A 13,364-nucleotide genomic window follows, 5' to 3' on the forward strand; every position below is an offset into this window, starting at 1 on the left:
TCTCAGTTTTTTTCTACGTCTCAAGGATTTAGTGATAATGCCATAGTGGAGAGCTGCTCTGGTGGTTTTATTCCATGGGTATCTATTTATTTGAATCCACACTATATAATATTTAGTTTCCCAGCAAGCAGCTTCCCCTTCTGCATGTGCTAACAGCTAAATATTTCAGCAGCCAGCCTGGGAGGGCATGCTTTTGAAACGTATTGGTTCCATTTCCAAAAAGCTTTCTTAGGAAAAAAAAAAATAACTTCTCTTAACAGTATAAAGCAAAGGGGGCATATCTCAGTGGTAGAGCATTCGACTGCAGATCGAGAGGTCCCTGGTTCAAACCTGGGTGCCCCCTTTGATGTCTCAGTGTTTTTCTACGTCTTAAGGATTTAGTGATAATGCCATAGTGGAGAGCTGCTCTGGTGGTTTTATTACATCATGGGTATCTATTTATTTGAATGGACACTATATAATATTTAATTTCCCAGCCAGCAGCTTCCCCTTCTGCATGTGCTAACAGCTAAATATTTCAGCAGCCAGCCTGGGAGGGCATGCTTTTGAAACGTATTGGTCCCATGTCCAAAAAGTTGTCTTAGGAAAAAAAAAAAAAACTTCACTTAACAGTATAAAGCAAAGGGGCATAGCTCAGTGGTAGAGCATTCGACTGCAGATCGAGAGGTCCCAGGTTCAAACCCGGGTGCCCCCTTTGATGTCTCAGTGTTTTTCTACGTCTCAAGGATTTAGTGATAATGCCATAGTGGAGAGCTGCTCTGGTGGTTTTATTACATCATGGGTATCTATTTATTTGAATGGACACTATATAATATTTAATTTCCCAAGCAGCAGCTTCCCCTTCTGCATGTGCTAACAGCTAAATATTACAGCAGGCAGCCTGGGAGGGCATGCTTTTGAAACGTATTGGTCCCATGTCCAAAAAGTTGTCTTAGGAAAAAAAAAAAAAAACTTCACTTAGCAGTATAAAGCAAAGGGGGCATAGCTCAGTGGTAGAGCATTCGACTGCAGATCGAGAGGTCCCTGGTTCAAACCCGGGTGCCCCCTTTGATGTCTCAGTGTTTTTCTACGTCTCAAGGATTTAGTGATAATGCCATAGTGGAGAGCTGCTCTGGTGGTTTTATTCCATGGGTATCTATTTATTTGAATCCACACTATATAATATTTAGTTTCCCAGCAAGCAGCTTCCCCTTCTGCATGTGCTAACAGCTAAATATTTCAGCAGCCAGCCTGGGAGGGCATGCTTTTGAAACGTATTGGTTCCATTTCCAAAAAGCTTTCTTAGGAAAAAAAAAAATAACTTCTCTTAACAGTATAAAGCAAAGGGGGCATAGCTCAGTGGTAGAGCATTCGACTGCAGATCGAGAGGTCCCTGGTTCAAACCCGGGTGCCCCCTTTGATGTCTCAGTGTTTTTCTACGTCTCAAGGATTTAGTGATAATGCCATAGTGGAGAGCTGCTCTGGTGGTTTTATTTCATGGGTATCTATTTATTTGAATCCACACTATATAATATTTAGTTTCCCAGCAAGCAGCTTCCCCTTCTGCATGTGCTAACAGCTAAATATTTCAGCAGCCAGCCTGGGAGGGCATGCTTTTGAAACGTATTGGTTCCATTTCCAAAAAGCTTTCTTAGGAAAAAAAAAAATAACTTCTCTTAACAGTATAAAGCAAAGGGGGCATATCTCAGTGGTAGAGCATTCGACTGCAGATCGAGAGGTCCCTGGTTCAAACCTGGGTGCCCCCTTTGATGTCTCAGTGTTTTTCTACGTCTTAAGGATTTAGTGATAATGCCATAGTGGAGAGCTGCTCTGGTGGTTTTATTACATCATGGGTATCTATTTATTTGAATGGACACTATATAATATTTAATTTCCCAGCCAGCAGCTTCCCCTTCTGCATGTGCTAACAGCTAAATATTTCAGCAGCCAGCCTGGGAGGGCATGCTTTTGAAACGTATTGGTCCCATGTCCAAAAAGTTGTCTTAGGAAAAAAAAAAAAAAAACTTCACTTAACAGTATAAAGCAAAGGGGCATAGCTCAGTGGTAGAGCATTCGACTGCAGATCGAGAGGTCCCTGGTTCAAACCCGGGTGCCCCCTTTGATGTCTCAGTGTTTTTCTACGTCTCAAGGATTTAGTGATAATGCCATAGTGGAGAGCTGCTCTGGTGGTTTTATTACATCATGGGTATCTATTTATTTGAATGGACACTATATAATATTTAATTTCCCAAGCAGCAGCTTCCCCTTCTGCATGTGCTAACAGCTAAATATTACAGCAGGCAGCCTGGGAGGGCATGCTTTTGAAACGTATTGGTCCCATGTCCAAAAAGTTGTCTTAGGAAAAAAAAAAAAAACTTCACTTAGCAGTATAAAGCAAAGGGGGCATAGCTCAGTGGTAGAGCATTCGACTGCAGATCGAGAGGTCCCTGGTTCAAACCCGGGTGCCCCCTTTGATGTCTCAGTGTTTTTCTACGTCTCAAGGATTTAGTGATAATGCCATAGTGGAGAGCTGCTCTGGTGGTTTTATTCCATGGGTATCTATTTATTTGAATCCACACTATATAATATTTAGTTTCCCAGCAAGCAGCTTCCCCTTCTGCATGTGCTAACAGCTAAATATTTCAGCAGCCAGCCTGGGAGGGCATGCTTTTGAAACGTATTGGTTCCATTTCCAAAAAGCTTTCTTAGGAAAAAAAAAAATAACTTCTCTTAACAGTATAAAGCAAAGGGGGCATAGCTCAGTGGTAGAGCATTCGACTGCAGATCGAGAGGTCCCTGGTTCAAACCCGGGTGCCCCCTTTGATGTCTCAGTGTTTTTCTACGTCTCAAGGATTTAGTGATAATGCCATAGTGGAGAGCTGCTCTGGTGGTTTTATTACATCATGGGTATCTATTTATTTGAATGGACACTATATAATATTTAATTTCCCAGCCAGCAGCTTCCCCTTCTGCATGTGCTAACAGCTAAATATTTCAGCAGCCAGCCTGGGAGGGCATGCTTTTGAAACGTATTGGTCCCATGTCCAAAAAGTTGTCTTAGGAAAAAAAAAAAAAACTTCACTTAACAGTATAAAGCAAAGGGGGCATAGCTCAGTGGTAGATCATTCGACTGCAGATCGAGAGGTCCCTGGTTCAAACCCGGGTGCCCCCTTTGATGTCTCAGTGTTTTTCTACGTCTCAAGGATTTAGTGATAATGCCATAGTGGAGAGCTGCTCTGGTGGTTTTATTCCATGGGTATCTATTTATTTGAATCCACACTATATAATATTTAGTTTCCCAGCAAGCAGCTTCCCCTTCTGCATGTGCTAACAGCTAAATATTTCAGCAGCCAGCCTGGGAGGGCATGCTTTTGAAACGTATTGGTTCCATTTCCAAAAAGCTTTCTTAGGAAAAAAAAAAATAACTTCTCTTAACAGTATAAAGCAAAGGGGGCATAGCTCAGTGGTAGAGCATTCGACTGCAGATCGAGAGGTCCCTGGTTCAAACCCGGGTGCCCCCTTTGATGTCTCAGTGTTTTTCTACGTCTCAAGGATTTAGTGATAATGCCATAGTGGAGAGCTGCTCTGGTGGTTTTATTACATCATGGGTATCTATTTATTTGAATGGACACTATATAATATTTAATTTCCCAGCCAGCAGCTTCCCCTTCTGCATGTGCTAACAGCTAAATATTTCAGCAGCCAGCCTGGGAGGGCATGCTTTTGAAACGTATTGGTCCCATGTCCAAAAAGTTGTCTTAGGAAAAAAAAAAAAAACTTCACTTAACAGTATAAAGCAAAGGGGGCATAGCTCAGTGGTAGATCATTCGACTGCAGATCGAGAGGTCCCTGGTTCAAACCCGGGTGCCCCCTTTGATGTCTCAGTGTTTTTCTACGTCTCAAGGATTTAGTGATAATGCCATAGTGGAGAGCTGCTCTGGTGGTTTTATTCCATGGGTATCTATTTATTTGAATCCACACTATATAATATTTAGTTTCCCAGCAAGCAGCTTCCCCTTCTGCATGTGCTAACAGCTAAATATTTCAGCAGCCAGCCTGGGAGGGCATGCTTTTGAAACGTATTGGTCCCATGTCCAAAAAGTTGTCTTAGGAAAAAAAAAAAAAACTTCTCTTAACAGTATAAAGCAAAGGGGGCATAGCTCAGTGGTAGAGCATTCGACTGCAGATCGAGAGGTCCCTGGTTCAAACCCGGGTGCCCCCTTTGTTGTCTCAGTTTTTTTCTACGTCTCAAGGATTTAGTGATAATGCCATAGTGGAGAGCTGCTCTGGTGGTTTTATTCCATGGGTATCTATTTATTTGAATCCACACTATATAATATTTAATTTCCCAAGCAGCAGCTTCCCCTTCTGCATGTGCTAACAGCTAAATATTTCAGCAGCCAGCCTGGGAGGGCATGCTTTTGAAACGTATTGGTCCCATGTCAAAAAAGTTTTCTTAGGAAAAAAAAAAAACTTCTCTTAACAGTATAAAGCAAAGGGGGCATAGCTCAGTGGTAGAGCATTCGACTGCAGATCGAGAGGTCCCTGGATCAAACCCGGGTGCCCCCTTTGATGTCTCAGTGTTTTTCTACGTCTCAAGGATTTAGTGATAATGCCATAGTGGAGAGCTGCTCCGGTGGTTTTATTCCATGGGTATCTATTTATTTGAATCCACACTATATAATATTTAATTTCCCAGCAAGCAGCTTCCCCTTCTGCATGTGCTAACAGCTAAATATTTCAGCAGCCAGCCTGGGAGGGCATGCTTTTGAAACGTATTGCTTCCATTTCCAAAAAGTTTTCTTAGGAAAAAAAACAAACTTCTCTTAACAGTATAAAGCAAAGGGGGCATAGCTCAGTGGTAGAGCATTCGACTGCAGATCGAGAGGTCCCTGGTTCAAACCCGGGTGCCCCCTTTGATGTCTCAGTTTTTTTCTACGTCTCAAGGATTTAGTGATAATGCCATAGTGGAGAGCTGCTCTGGTGGTTTTATTCCATGGGTATCTATTTATTTGAATCCACACTATATAATATTTAATTTCCCAGCAAGCAGCTTCACCTTCTGCATGTGCTAACAGCTAAATATTTCAGCAGCCAGCCTGGGAGGGCATGCTTTTGAAACGTATTGCTTCCATTTCCAAAAAGTTTTCTTAGGAAAAAAAAAAACTTCTCTTAACAGTATAAAGCAAAGGGGGCATAGCTCAGTGGTAGAGCACTCGACTGCAGATCGAGAGGTCCTTGGTTCAAACCCGGGTGCCCCCTTTGATGTCTCAGTTTTTTTCTACGTCTCAAGGATTTAGTGATAATGCCATAGTGAAGAGCTGCTCTGGTGGTTTTATTACATCATGGGTATCTATTTATTTGAATGGACACTATATAATATTTAATTTCCCAAGCAGCAGCTTCCCCTTCTGCATGTGCTAACAGCTAAATATTTCAGCAGCCAGCCTGGGAGGGCATGCTTTTGAAACGTATTGGTCCCTTGTCCAAAAAGTTGTCTTAGGGAAAAAAAAAAAAACTTCACTTAACAGTATAAAGCAAAGGGGGCATAGCTCAGTGGTAGAGCATTCGACTGCAGATCGAGAGGTCCCTGGTTCAAACCCGGGTGCCCCCTTTGATGTCTCAGTTTTTTTCTACGTCTCAAGGATTTAGTGATAATGCCATAGTGGAGAGTTGCTCTGGTGGTTTTATTCCATGGGTATCTATTTATTTGAATCCACACTATATAATATTTAATTTCCCAGCAAGCAGCTTCCCCTTCTGCATGTGCTAACAGCTAAATATTTCAGCAGCCAGCCTGGGAGGGCATGCTTTTGAAACGTATTGGTTCCATTTCCAAAAAGCTTTCTTAGGAAAAAAAAATAACTTCTCTTAACAGTATAAAGCAAAGGGGGCATAGCTCAGTGGTAGAGCATTCGACTGCAGATCGAGAGGTCCCTGGTTCAAACCTGGGTGCCCCCTTTGATGTCTCAGTGTTCTTCTAAGTCTCAAGGATTTTGTGATAATGCCATAGTGGAGAGCTGTTCTGGTGGTTTTATTCCATGGGTATCTATTTATTTGAATCCACACTATATAATATTTAATTTCCCAGCCAGCAGCTTCCCCTTCTGCATGTGCTAACAGCTAAATATTTCAGCAGCCAGCCTGGGAGGGCATGCTTTTGAAACGTATTGGTCCCATGTCCAAAAAGTTGTCTTAGGAAAAAAAAAAAAAAAACTTCTCTTAACAGTATAAAGCAAAGGGGGCATAGCTCAGTGGTAGAGCATTTGACTGCAGATCGAGAGGTGCCTGGTTCAAACCCGGGTGCCCCCTTTGATGTCTCAGTGTTTTTCTACGTCTCAAGGATTTAGTGATAATGCCATAGTGGAGAGCTGCTCTGGTGGTTTTATTCCATGGGTATCTATTTATTTGAATCCACACTATATAATATTTAATTTCCCAGCAAGCAGCTTCCCCTTCTGCATGTGCTAACAGCTAAATATTTCAGCAGCCAGCCTGGGAGGGCATGCTTTTGAAACGTATTGCTTCCATTTCCAAAAAGTTTTCTTAGGAAAAAAAAATAACTTCTCTTAACAGTATAAAGCAAAGGGGGCATAGCTCAGTGGTAGAGCATTTGACTGCAGATCGAGAGGTCCCAGGTTCAAACCCGGGTGCCCCCTTTGATGTCTCAGTGTTTTTCTACGTCTCAAGGATTTAGTGATAATGCCATAGTGGAGAGCTGCTCTGGTGGTTTTATTCCATGGGTATCTATTTATTTGAATCCACACTATATAATATTTAATTTCCCAGCAAGCAGCTTCCCCTTCTGCATGTGCTAACAGCTAAATATTTCAGCAGCCAGCCTGGGAGGGCATGCTTTTGAAACGTATTGCTTCCATTTCCAAAAAGCTTTCTTAGGAAAAAAAAATAACTTCTCTTAACAGTATAAAGCAAAGGGGGCATAGCTCAGTGGTAGAGCATTCGACTGCAGATCGAGAGGTCACTGGTTCAAACCCGGGTGCCCCCTTTGATGTCTCAGTTTTTTTCTACGTCTCAAGGATTTAGTGATAATGCCATAGTGGAGAGCTGCTCTGGTGGTTTTATTTCATGGGTATCTATTTATTTGAATCCACACTATATAATATTTAGTTTCCCAGCAAGCAGCTTCCCCTTCTGCATGTGCTAACAGCTAAATATTTCAGCAGCCAGCCTGGGAGGGCATGCTTTTGAAACGTATTGGTTCCATTTCCAAAAAGCTTTCTTAGGAAAAAAAAAAATAACTTCTCTTAACAGTATAAAGCAAAGGGGGCATATCTCAGTGGTAGAGCATTCGACTGCAGATCGAGAGGTCCCTGGTTCAAACCTGGGTGCCCCCTTTGATGTCTCAGTGTTTTTCTACGTCTTAAGGATTTAGTGATAATGCCATAGTGGAGAGCTGCTCTGGTGGTTTTATTACATCATGGGTATCTATTTATTTGAATGGACACTATATAATATTTAATTTCCCAGCCAGCAGCTTCCCCTTCTGCATGTGCTAACAGCTAAATATTTCAGCAGCCAGCCTGGGAGGGCATGCTTTTGAAACGTATTGGTCCCATGTCCAAAAAGTTGTCTTAGGAAAAAAAAAAAAAAAACTTCACTTAACAGTATAAAGCAAAGGGGCATAGCTCAGTGGTAGAGCATTCGACTGCAGATCGAGAGGTCCCTGGTTCAAACCCGGGTGCCCCCTTTGATGTCTCAGTGTTTTTCTACGTCTCAAGGATTTAGTGATAATGCCATAGTGGAGAGCTGCTCTGGTGGTTTTATTACATCATGGGTATCTATTTATTTGAATGGACACTATATAATATTTAATTTCCCAAGCAGCAGCTTCCCCTTCTGCATGTGCTAACAGCTAAATATTACAGCAGGCAGCCTGGGAGGGCATGCTTTTGAAACGTATTGGTCCCATGTCCAAAAAGTTGTCTTAGGAAAAAAAAAAAAAACTTCACTTAGCAGTATAAAGCAAAGGGGGCATAGCTCAGTGGTAGAGCATTCGACTGCAGATCGAGAGGTCCCTGGTTCAAACCCGAGTGCCCCCTTTGATGTCTCAGTGTTTTTCTACGTCTCAAGGATTTAGTGATAATGCCATAGTGGAGAGCTGCTCTGGTGGTTTTATTCCATGGGTATCTATTTATTTGAATCCACACTATATAATATTTAGTTTCCCAGCAAGCAGCTTCCCCTTCTGCATGTGCTAACAGCTAAATATTTCAGCAGCCAGCCTGGGAGGGCATGCTTTTGAAACGTATTGGTTCCATTTCCAAAAAGCTTTCTTAGGAAAAAAAAAAATAACTTCTCTTAACAGTATAAAGCAAAGGGGGCATAGCTCAGTGGTAGAGCATTCGACTGCAGATCGAGAGGTCCCTGGTTCAAACCCGGGTGCCCCCTTTGATGTCTCAGTGTTTTTCTACGTCTCAAGGATTTAGTGATAATGCCATAGTGGAGAGCTGCTCTGGTGGTTTTATTACATCATGGGTATCTATTTATTTGAATGGACACTATATAATATTTAATTTCCCAGCCAGCAGCTTCCCCTTCTGCATGTGCTAACAGCTAAATATTTCAGCAGCCAGCCTGGGAGGGCATGCTTTTGAAACGTATTGGTCCCATGTCCAAAAAGTTGTCTTAGGAAAAAAAAAAAAAACTTCACTTAACAGTATAAAGCAAAGGGGGCATAGCTCAGTGGTAGATCATTCGACTACAGATCGAGAGGTCCCTGGTTCAAACCCGGGTGCCCCCTTTGATGTCTCAGTGTTTTTCTACGTCTCAAGGATTTAGTGATAATGCCATAGTGGAGAGCTGCTCTGGTGGTTTTATTCCATGGGTATCTATTTATTTGAATCCACACTATATAATATTTAGTTTCCCAGCAAGCAGCTTCCCCTTCTGCATGTGCTAACAGCTAAATATTTCAGCAGCCAGCCTGGGAGGGCATGCTTTTGAAACGTATTGGTCCCATGTCCAAAAAGTTGTCTTAGGAAAAAAAAAAAAAAACTTCTCTTAACAGTATAAAGCAAAGGGGGCATAGCTCAGTGGTAGAGCACTCGACTGCAGATCGAGAGGTCCTTGGTTCAAACCCGGGTGCCCCCTTTGATGTCTCAGTTTTTTTCTACGTCTCAAGGATTTAGTGATAATGCCATAGTGAAGAGCTGCTCTGGTGGTTTTATTACATCATGGGTATCTATTTATTTGAATGGACACTATATAATATTTAATTTCCCAAGCAGCAGCTTCCCCTTCTGCATGTGCTAACAGCTAAATATTTCAGCAGCCAGCCTGGGAGGGCATGCTTTTGAAACGTATTGGTCCCTTGTCCAAAAAGTTGTCTTAGGGAAAAAAAAAAAAACTTCACTTAACAGTATAAAGCAAAGGGGGCATAGCTCAGTGGTAGAGCATTCGACTGCAGATCGAGAGGTCCCTGGTTCAAACCCGGGTGCCCCCTTTGATGTCTCAGTTTTTTTCTACGTCTCAAGGATTTAGTGATAATGCCATAGTGGAGAGTTGCTCTGGTGGTTTTATTCCATGGGTATCTATTTATTTGAATCCACACTATATAATATTTAATTTCCCAGCAAGCAGCTTCCCCTTCTGCATGTGCTAACAGCTAAATATTTCAGCAGCCAGCCTGGGAGGGCATGCTTTTGAAACGTATTGGTTCCATTTCCAAAAAGCTTTCTTAGGAAAAAAAAATAACTTCTCTTAACAGTATAAAGCAAAGGGGGCATAGCTCAGTGGTAGAGCATTCGACTGCAGATCGAGAGGTCCCTGGTTCAAACCTGGGTGCCCCCTTTGATGTCTCAGTGTTCTTCTAAGTCTCAAGGATTTTGTGATAATGCCATAGTGGAGAGCTGTTCTGGTGGTTTTATTCCATGGGTATCTATTTATTTGAATCCACACTATATAATATTTAATTTCCCAGCCAGCAGCTTCCCCTTCTGCATGTGCTAACAGCTAAATATTTCAGCAGCCAGCCTGGGAGGGCATGCTTTTGAAACGTATTGGTCCCATGTCCAAAAAGTTGTCTTAGGAAAAAAAAAAAAAAAACTTCTCTTAACAGTATAAAGCAAAGGGGGCATAGCTCAGTGGTAGAGCATTTGACTGCAGATCGAGAGGTGCCTGGTTCAAACCCGGGTGCCCCCTTTGATGTCTCAGTGTTTTTCTACGTCTCAAGGATTTAGTGATAATGCCATAGTGGAGAGCTGCTCTGGTGGTTTTATTCCATGGGTATCTATTTATTTGAATCCACACTATATAATATTTAGTTTCCCAGCAAGCAGCTTCCCCTTCTGCATGTGCTAACAGCTAAATATTTCAGCAGCCAGCCTGGGAGGGCATGCTTTTGAAACGTATTGGTTCCATTTCCAAAAAGCTTTCTTAGGAAAAAAAAAAATAACTTCTCTTAACAGTATAAAGCAAAGGGGGCATAGCTCAGTGGTAGAGCATTCGACTGCAGATCGAGAGGTCCCTGGTTCAAACCCGGGTGCCCCCTTTGATGTCTCAGTGTTTTTCTACGTCTCAAGGATTTAGTGATAATGCCATAGTGGAGAGCTGCTCTGGTGGTTTTATTACATCATGGGTATCTATTTATTTGAATGGACACTATATAATATTTAATTTCCCAGCCAGCAGCTTCCCCTTCTGCATGTGCTAACAGCTAAATATTTCAGCAGCCAGCCTGGGAGGGCATGCTTTTGAAACGTATTGGTCCCATGTCCAAAAAGTTGTCTTAGGAAAAAAAAAAAAAACTTCACTTAACAGTATAAAGCAAAGGGGGCATAGCTCAGTGGTAGATCATTCGACTACAGATCGAGAGGTCCCTGGTTCAAACCCGGGTGCCCCCTTTGATGTCTCAGTGTTTTTCTACGTCTCAAGGATTTAGTGATAATGCCATAGTGGAGAGCTGCTCTGGTGGTTTTATTCCATGGGTATCTATTTATTTGAATCCACACTATATAATATTTAGTTTCCCAGCAAGCAGCTTCCCCTTCTGCATGTGCTAACAGCTAAATATTTCAGCAGCCAGCCTGGGAGGGCATGCTTTTGAAACGTATTGGTCCCATGTCCAAAAAGTTGTCTTAGGAAAAAAAAAAAAAAACTTCTCTTAACAGTATAAAGCAAAGGGGGCATAGCTCAGTGGTAGAGCACTCGACTGCAGATCGAGAGGTCCTTGGTTCAAACCCGGGTGCCCCCTTTGATGTCTCAGTTTTTTTCTACGTCTCAAGGATTTAGTGATAATGCCATAGTGAAGAGCTGCTCTGGTGGTTTTATTACATCATGGGTATCTATTTATTTGAATGGACACTATATAATATTTAATTTCCCAAGCAGCAGCTTCCCCTTCTGCATGTGCTAACAGCTAAATATTTCAGCAGCCAGCCTGGGAGGGCATGCTTTTGAAACGTATTGGTCCCTTGTCCAAAAAGTTGTCTTAGGGAAAAAAAAAAAAACTTCACTTAACAGTATAAAGCAAAGGGGGCATAGCTCAGTGGTAGAGCATTCGACTGCAGATCGAGAGGTCCCTGGTTCAAACCCGGGTGCCCCCTTTGATGTCTCAGTTTTTTTCTACGTCTCAAGGATTTAGTGATAATGCCATAGTGGAGAGTTGCTCTGGTGGTTTTATTCCATGGGTATCTATTTATTTGAATCCACACTATATAATATTTAATTTCCCAGCAAGCAGCTTCCCCTTCTGCATGTGCTAACAGCTAAATATTTCAGCAGCCAGCCTGGGAGGGCATGCTTTTGAAACGTATTGGTTCCATTTCCAAAAAGCTTTCTTAGGAAAAAAAAATAACTTCTCTTAACAGTATAAAGCAAAGGGGGCATAGCTCAGTGGTAGAGCATTCGACTGCAGATCGAGAGGTCCCTGGTTCAAACCTGGGTGCCCCCTTTGATGTCTCAGTGTTCTTCTAAGTCTCAAGGATTTTGTGATAATGCCATAGTGGAGAGCTGTTCTGGTGGTTTTATTCCATGGGTATCTATTTATTTGAATCCACACTATATAATATTTAATTTCCCAGCCAGCAGCTTCCCCTTCTGCATGTGCTAACAGCTAAATATTTCAGCAGCCAGCCTGGGAGGGCATGCTTTTGAAACGTATTGGTCCCATGTCCAAAAAGTTGTCTTAGGAAAAAAAAAAAAAAAACTTCTCTTAACAGTATAAAGCAAAGGGGGCATAGCTCAGTGGTAGAGCATTTGACTGCAGATCGAGAGGTGCCTGGTTCAAACCCGGGTGCCCCCTTTGATGTCTCAGTGTTTTTCTACGTCTCAAGGATTTAGTGATAATGCCATAGTGGAGAGCTGCTCTGGTGGTTTTATTCCATGGGTATCTATTTATTTGAATCCACACTATATAATATTTAATTTCCCAGCAAGCAGCTTCCCCTTCTGCATGTGCTAACAGCTAAATATTTCAGCAGCCAGCCTGGGAGGGCATGCTTTTGAAACGTATTGCTTCCATTTCCAAAAAGTTTTCTTAGGAAAAAAAAATAACTTCTCTTAACAGTATAAAGCAAAGGGGGCATAGCTCAGTGGTAGAGCATTTGACTGCAGATCGAGAGGTCCCAGGTTCAAACCCGGGTGCCCCCTTTGATGTCTCAGTGTTTTTCTACGTCTCAAGGATTTAGTGATAATGCCATAGTGGAGAGCTGCTCTGGTGGTTTTATTCCATGGGTATCTATTTATTTGAATCCACACTATATAATATTTAATTTCCCAGCAAGCAGCTTCCCCTTCTGCATGTGCTAACAGCTAAATATTTCAGCAGCCAGCCTGGGAGGGCATGCTTTTGAAACGTATTGCTTCCATTTCCAAAAAGCTTTCTTAGGAAAAAAAAATAACTTCTCTTAACAATATAAAGCAAAGGGGGCATAGCTCAGTGGTAGAGCATTCGACTGCAGATCGAGAGGTCACTGGTTCAAACCCGGGTGCCCCCTTTGATGTCTCAGTTTTTTTCTACGTCTCAAGGATTTAGTGATAATGCCATAGTGGAGAGCTGCTCTGGTGGTTTTATTACATCATGGGTATCTATTTATTTGAATCCACACTATATAATATTTAGTTTCCCAGCAAGCAGCTTCCCCTTCTGCATGTGCTAACAGCTAAATATTTCAGCAGCCAGCCTGGGAGGGCATGCTTTTGAAACGTATTGGTCCCATGTCCAAAAAGTTGTCTTAGGAAAAAAAAAAAAAAAACTTCACTTAACAGTATAAAGCAAAGGGGCATAGCTCAGTGGTAGAGCATTCGACTGCAGATCGAGAGGTCCCTGGTTCAAACCCAGGTGCCCCCTTTGATGTCTCAGTGTTTTTCTACGTCTCAAGGATTTAGTGATAATGCCATAGTGGAGAGCTGCTCTGGTGGTTTTA

The 13,364-nt window shown here is 42.1% G+C and overlaps 38 non-coding genes across 38 annotated transcripts; all 38 read left to right on the forward strand.

Annotated features, from left to right (window-relative positions):
* Positions 1 to 271: 271 nt before the first annotated feature.
* Positions 272 to 343, forward strand: TRNAC-GCA (transfer RNA cysteine (anticodon GCA)). The gene has a single exon. It is a non-coding gene; the product is annotated as a tRNA-Cys (tRNA).
* Positions 344 to 622: 279 nt separating this feature from the next.
* Positions 623 to 694, forward strand: TRNAC-GCA (transfer RNA cysteine (anticodon GCA)). The gene has a single exon. It is a non-coding gene; the product is annotated as a tRNA-Cys (tRNA).
* Positions 695 to 975: 281 nt separating this feature from the next.
* On the forward strand, positions 976 to 1,047 carry TRNAC-GCA (transfer RNA cysteine (anticodon GCA)). The gene has a single exon. It is a non-coding gene; the product is annotated as a tRNA-Cys (tRNA).
* A 277-nt stretch (positions 1,048 to 1,324) lies between these two features.
* On the forward strand, positions 1,325 to 1,396 carry TRNAC-GCA (transfer RNA cysteine (anticodon GCA)). Its single transcript has one exon. It is a non-coding gene; the product is annotated as a tRNA-Cys (tRNA).
* A 277-nt stretch (positions 1,397 to 1,673) lies between these two features.
* On the forward strand, positions 1,674 to 1,745 carry TRNAC-GCA (transfer RNA cysteine (anticodon GCA)). Its single transcript has one exon. It is a non-coding gene; the product is annotated as a tRNA-Cys (tRNA).
* A 281-nt stretch (positions 1,746 to 2,026) lies between these two features.
* TRNAC-GCA (transfer RNA cysteine (anticodon GCA)) lies at positions 2,027 to 2,098 on the forward strand. The gene has a single exon. It is a non-coding gene; the product is annotated as a tRNA-Cys (tRNA).
* Positions 2,099 to 2,378: 280 nt separating this feature from the next.
* TRNAC-GCA (transfer RNA cysteine (anticodon GCA)) lies at positions 2,379 to 2,450 on the forward strand. The gene has a single exon. It is a non-coding gene; the product is annotated as a tRNA-Cys (tRNA).
* A 277-nt stretch (positions 2,451 to 2,727) lies between these two features.
* On the forward strand, positions 2,728 to 2,799 carry TRNAC-GCA (transfer RNA cysteine (anticodon GCA)). Its single transcript has one exon. It is a non-coding gene; the product is annotated as a tRNA-Cys (tRNA).
* A 280-nt stretch (positions 2,800 to 3,079) lies between these two features.
* On the forward strand, positions 3,080 to 3,151 carry TRNAC-GCA (transfer RNA cysteine (anticodon GCA)). The gene has a single exon. It is a non-coding gene; the product is annotated as a tRNA-Cys (tRNA).
* Positions 3,152 to 3,428: 277 nt separating this feature from the next.
* Positions 3,429 to 3,500, forward strand: TRNAC-GCA (transfer RNA cysteine (anticodon GCA)). The gene has a single exon. It is a non-coding gene; the product is annotated as a tRNA-Cys (tRNA).
* A 280-nt stretch (positions 3,501 to 3,780) lies between these two features.
* TRNAC-GCA (transfer RNA cysteine (anticodon GCA)) lies at positions 3,781 to 3,852 on the forward strand. The gene has a single exon. It is a non-coding gene; the product is annotated as a tRNA-Cys (tRNA).
* Positions 3,853 to 4,129: 277 nt separating this feature from the next.
* TRNAC-GCA (transfer RNA cysteine (anticodon GCA)) lies at positions 4,130 to 4,201 on the forward strand. Its single transcript has one exon. It is a non-coding gene; the product is annotated as a tRNA-Cys (tRNA).
* A 275-nt stretch (positions 4,202 to 4,476) lies between these two features.
* Positions 4,477 to 4,548, forward strand: TRNAC-GCA (transfer RNA cysteine (anticodon GCA)). The gene has a single exon. It is a non-coding gene; the product is annotated as a tRNA-Cys (tRNA).
* A 275-nt stretch (positions 4,549 to 4,823) lies between these two features.
* Positions 4,824 to 4,895, forward strand: TRNAC-GCA (transfer RNA cysteine (anticodon GCA)). Its single transcript has one exon. It is a non-coding gene; the product is annotated as a tRNA-Cys (tRNA).
* A 274-nt stretch (positions 4,896 to 5,169) lies between these two features.
* On the forward strand, positions 5,170 to 5,241 carry TRNAC-GCA (transfer RNA cysteine (anticodon GCA)). Its single transcript has one exon. It is a non-coding gene; the product is annotated as a tRNA-Cys (tRNA).
* A 280-nt stretch (positions 5,242 to 5,521) lies between these two features.
* Positions 5,522 to 5,593, forward strand: TRNAC-GCA (transfer RNA cysteine (anticodon GCA)). Its single transcript has one exon. It is a non-coding gene; the product is annotated as a tRNA-Cys (tRNA).
* Positions 5,594 to 5,868: 275 nt separating this feature from the next.
* On the forward strand, positions 5,869 to 5,940 carry TRNAC-GCA (transfer RNA cysteine (anticodon GCA)). Its single transcript has one exon. It is a non-coding gene; the product is annotated as a tRNA-Cys (tRNA).
* A 279-nt stretch (positions 5,941 to 6,219) lies between these two features.
* TRNAC-GCA (transfer RNA cysteine (anticodon GCA)) lies at positions 6,220 to 6,291 on the forward strand. Its single transcript has one exon. It is a non-coding gene; the product is annotated as a tRNA-Cys (tRNA).
* A 275-nt stretch (positions 6,292 to 6,566) lies between these two features.
* On the forward strand, positions 6,567 to 6,638 carry TRNAC-GCA (transfer RNA cysteine (anticodon GCA)). Its single transcript has one exon. It is a non-coding gene; the product is annotated as a tRNA-Cys (tRNA).
* A 275-nt stretch (positions 6,639 to 6,913) lies between these two features.
* TRNAC-GCA (transfer RNA cysteine (anticodon GCA)) lies at positions 6,914 to 6,985 on the forward strand. Its single transcript has one exon. It is a non-coding gene; the product is annotated as a tRNA-Cys (tRNA).
* A 277-nt stretch (positions 6,986 to 7,262) lies between these two features.
* Positions 7,263 to 7,334, forward strand: TRNAC-GCA (transfer RNA cysteine (anticodon GCA)). The gene has a single exon. It is a non-coding gene; the product is annotated as a tRNA-Cys (tRNA).
* Positions 7,335 to 7,615: 281 nt separating this feature from the next.
* TRNAC-GCA (transfer RNA cysteine (anticodon GCA)) lies at positions 7,616 to 7,687 on the forward strand. Its single transcript has one exon. It is a non-coding gene; the product is annotated as a tRNA-Cys (tRNA).
* A 280-nt stretch (positions 7,688 to 7,967) lies between these two features.
* TRNAC-GCA (transfer RNA cysteine (anticodon GCA)) lies at positions 7,968 to 8,039 on the forward strand. Its single transcript has one exon. It is a non-coding gene; the product is annotated as a tRNA-Cys (tRNA).
* Positions 8,040 to 8,316: 277 nt separating this feature from the next.
* On the forward strand, positions 8,317 to 8,388 carry TRNAC-GCA (transfer RNA cysteine (anticodon GCA)). The gene has a single exon. It is a non-coding gene; the product is annotated as a tRNA-Cys (tRNA).
* A 280-nt stretch (positions 8,389 to 8,668) lies between these two features.
* On the forward strand, positions 8,669 to 8,740 carry TRNAC-ACA (transfer RNA cysteine (anticodon ACA)). Its single transcript has one exon. It is a non-coding gene; the product is annotated as a tRNA-Cys (tRNA).
* Positions 8,741 to 9,018: 278 nt separating this feature from the next.
* On the forward strand, positions 9,019 to 9,090 carry TRNAC-GCA (transfer RNA cysteine (anticodon GCA)). Its single transcript has one exon. It is a non-coding gene; the product is annotated as a tRNA-Cys (tRNA).
* Positions 9,091 to 9,370: 280 nt separating this feature from the next.
* On the forward strand, positions 9,371 to 9,442 carry TRNAC-GCA (transfer RNA cysteine (anticodon GCA)). The gene has a single exon. It is a non-coding gene; the product is annotated as a tRNA-Cys (tRNA).
* A 275-nt stretch (positions 9,443 to 9,717) lies between these two features.
* On the forward strand, positions 9,718 to 9,789 carry TRNAC-GCA (transfer RNA cysteine (anticodon GCA)). Its single transcript has one exon. It is a non-coding gene; the product is annotated as a tRNA-Cys (tRNA).
* A 279-nt stretch (positions 9,790 to 10,068) lies between these two features.
* TRNAC-GCA (transfer RNA cysteine (anticodon GCA)) lies at positions 10,069 to 10,140 on the forward strand. Its single transcript has one exon. It is a non-coding gene; the product is annotated as a tRNA-Cys (tRNA).
* Positions 10,141 to 10,417: 277 nt separating this feature from the next.
* Positions 10,418 to 10,489, forward strand: TRNAC-GCA (transfer RNA cysteine (anticodon GCA)). Its single transcript has one exon. It is a non-coding gene; the product is annotated as a tRNA-Cys (tRNA).
* A 280-nt stretch (positions 10,490 to 10,769) lies between these two features.
* Positions 10,770 to 10,841, forward strand: TRNAC-ACA (transfer RNA cysteine (anticodon ACA)). Its single transcript has one exon. It is a non-coding gene; the product is annotated as a tRNA-Cys (tRNA).
* Positions 10,842 to 11,119: 278 nt separating this feature from the next.
* Positions 11,120 to 11,191, forward strand: TRNAC-GCA (transfer RNA cysteine (anticodon GCA)). The gene has a single exon. It is a non-coding gene; the product is annotated as a tRNA-Cys (tRNA).
* Positions 11,192 to 11,471: 280 nt separating this feature from the next.
* On the forward strand, positions 11,472 to 11,543 carry TRNAC-GCA (transfer RNA cysteine (anticodon GCA)). Its single transcript has one exon. It is a non-coding gene; the product is annotated as a tRNA-Cys (tRNA).
* A 275-nt stretch (positions 11,544 to 11,818) lies between these two features.
* Positions 11,819 to 11,890, forward strand: TRNAC-GCA (transfer RNA cysteine (anticodon GCA)). The gene has a single exon. It is a non-coding gene; the product is annotated as a tRNA-Cys (tRNA).
* A 279-nt stretch (positions 11,891 to 12,169) lies between these two features.
* Positions 12,170 to 12,241, forward strand: TRNAC-GCA (transfer RNA cysteine (anticodon GCA)). Its single transcript has one exon. It is a non-coding gene; the product is annotated as a tRNA-Cys (tRNA).
* A 275-nt stretch (positions 12,242 to 12,516) lies between these two features.
* Positions 12,517 to 12,588, forward strand: TRNAC-GCA (transfer RNA cysteine (anticodon GCA)). Its single transcript has one exon. It is a non-coding gene; the product is annotated as a tRNA-Cys (tRNA).
* Positions 12,589 to 12,863: 275 nt separating this feature from the next.
* TRNAC-GCA (transfer RNA cysteine (anticodon GCA)) lies at positions 12,864 to 12,935 on the forward strand. The gene has a single exon. It is a non-coding gene; the product is annotated as a tRNA-Cys (tRNA).
* Positions 12,936 to 13,216: 281 nt separating this feature from the next.
* TRNAC-GCA (transfer RNA cysteine (anticodon GCA)) lies at positions 13,217 to 13,288 on the forward strand. The gene has a single exon. It is a non-coding gene; the product is annotated as a tRNA-Cys (tRNA).
* Positions 13,289 to 13,364: the final 76 nt, after the last annotated feature.

Source organism: Rhinoderma darwinii, chromosome 13 (assembly GCF_050947455.1).
Source record: "Rhinoderma darwinii isolate aRhiDar2 chromosome 13, aRhiDar2.hap1, whole genome shotgun sequence".
Classification (NCBI taxonomy): Eukaryota; Metazoa; Chordata; class Amphibia; order Anura; family Rhinodermatidae; genus Rhinoderma; species Rhinoderma darwinii.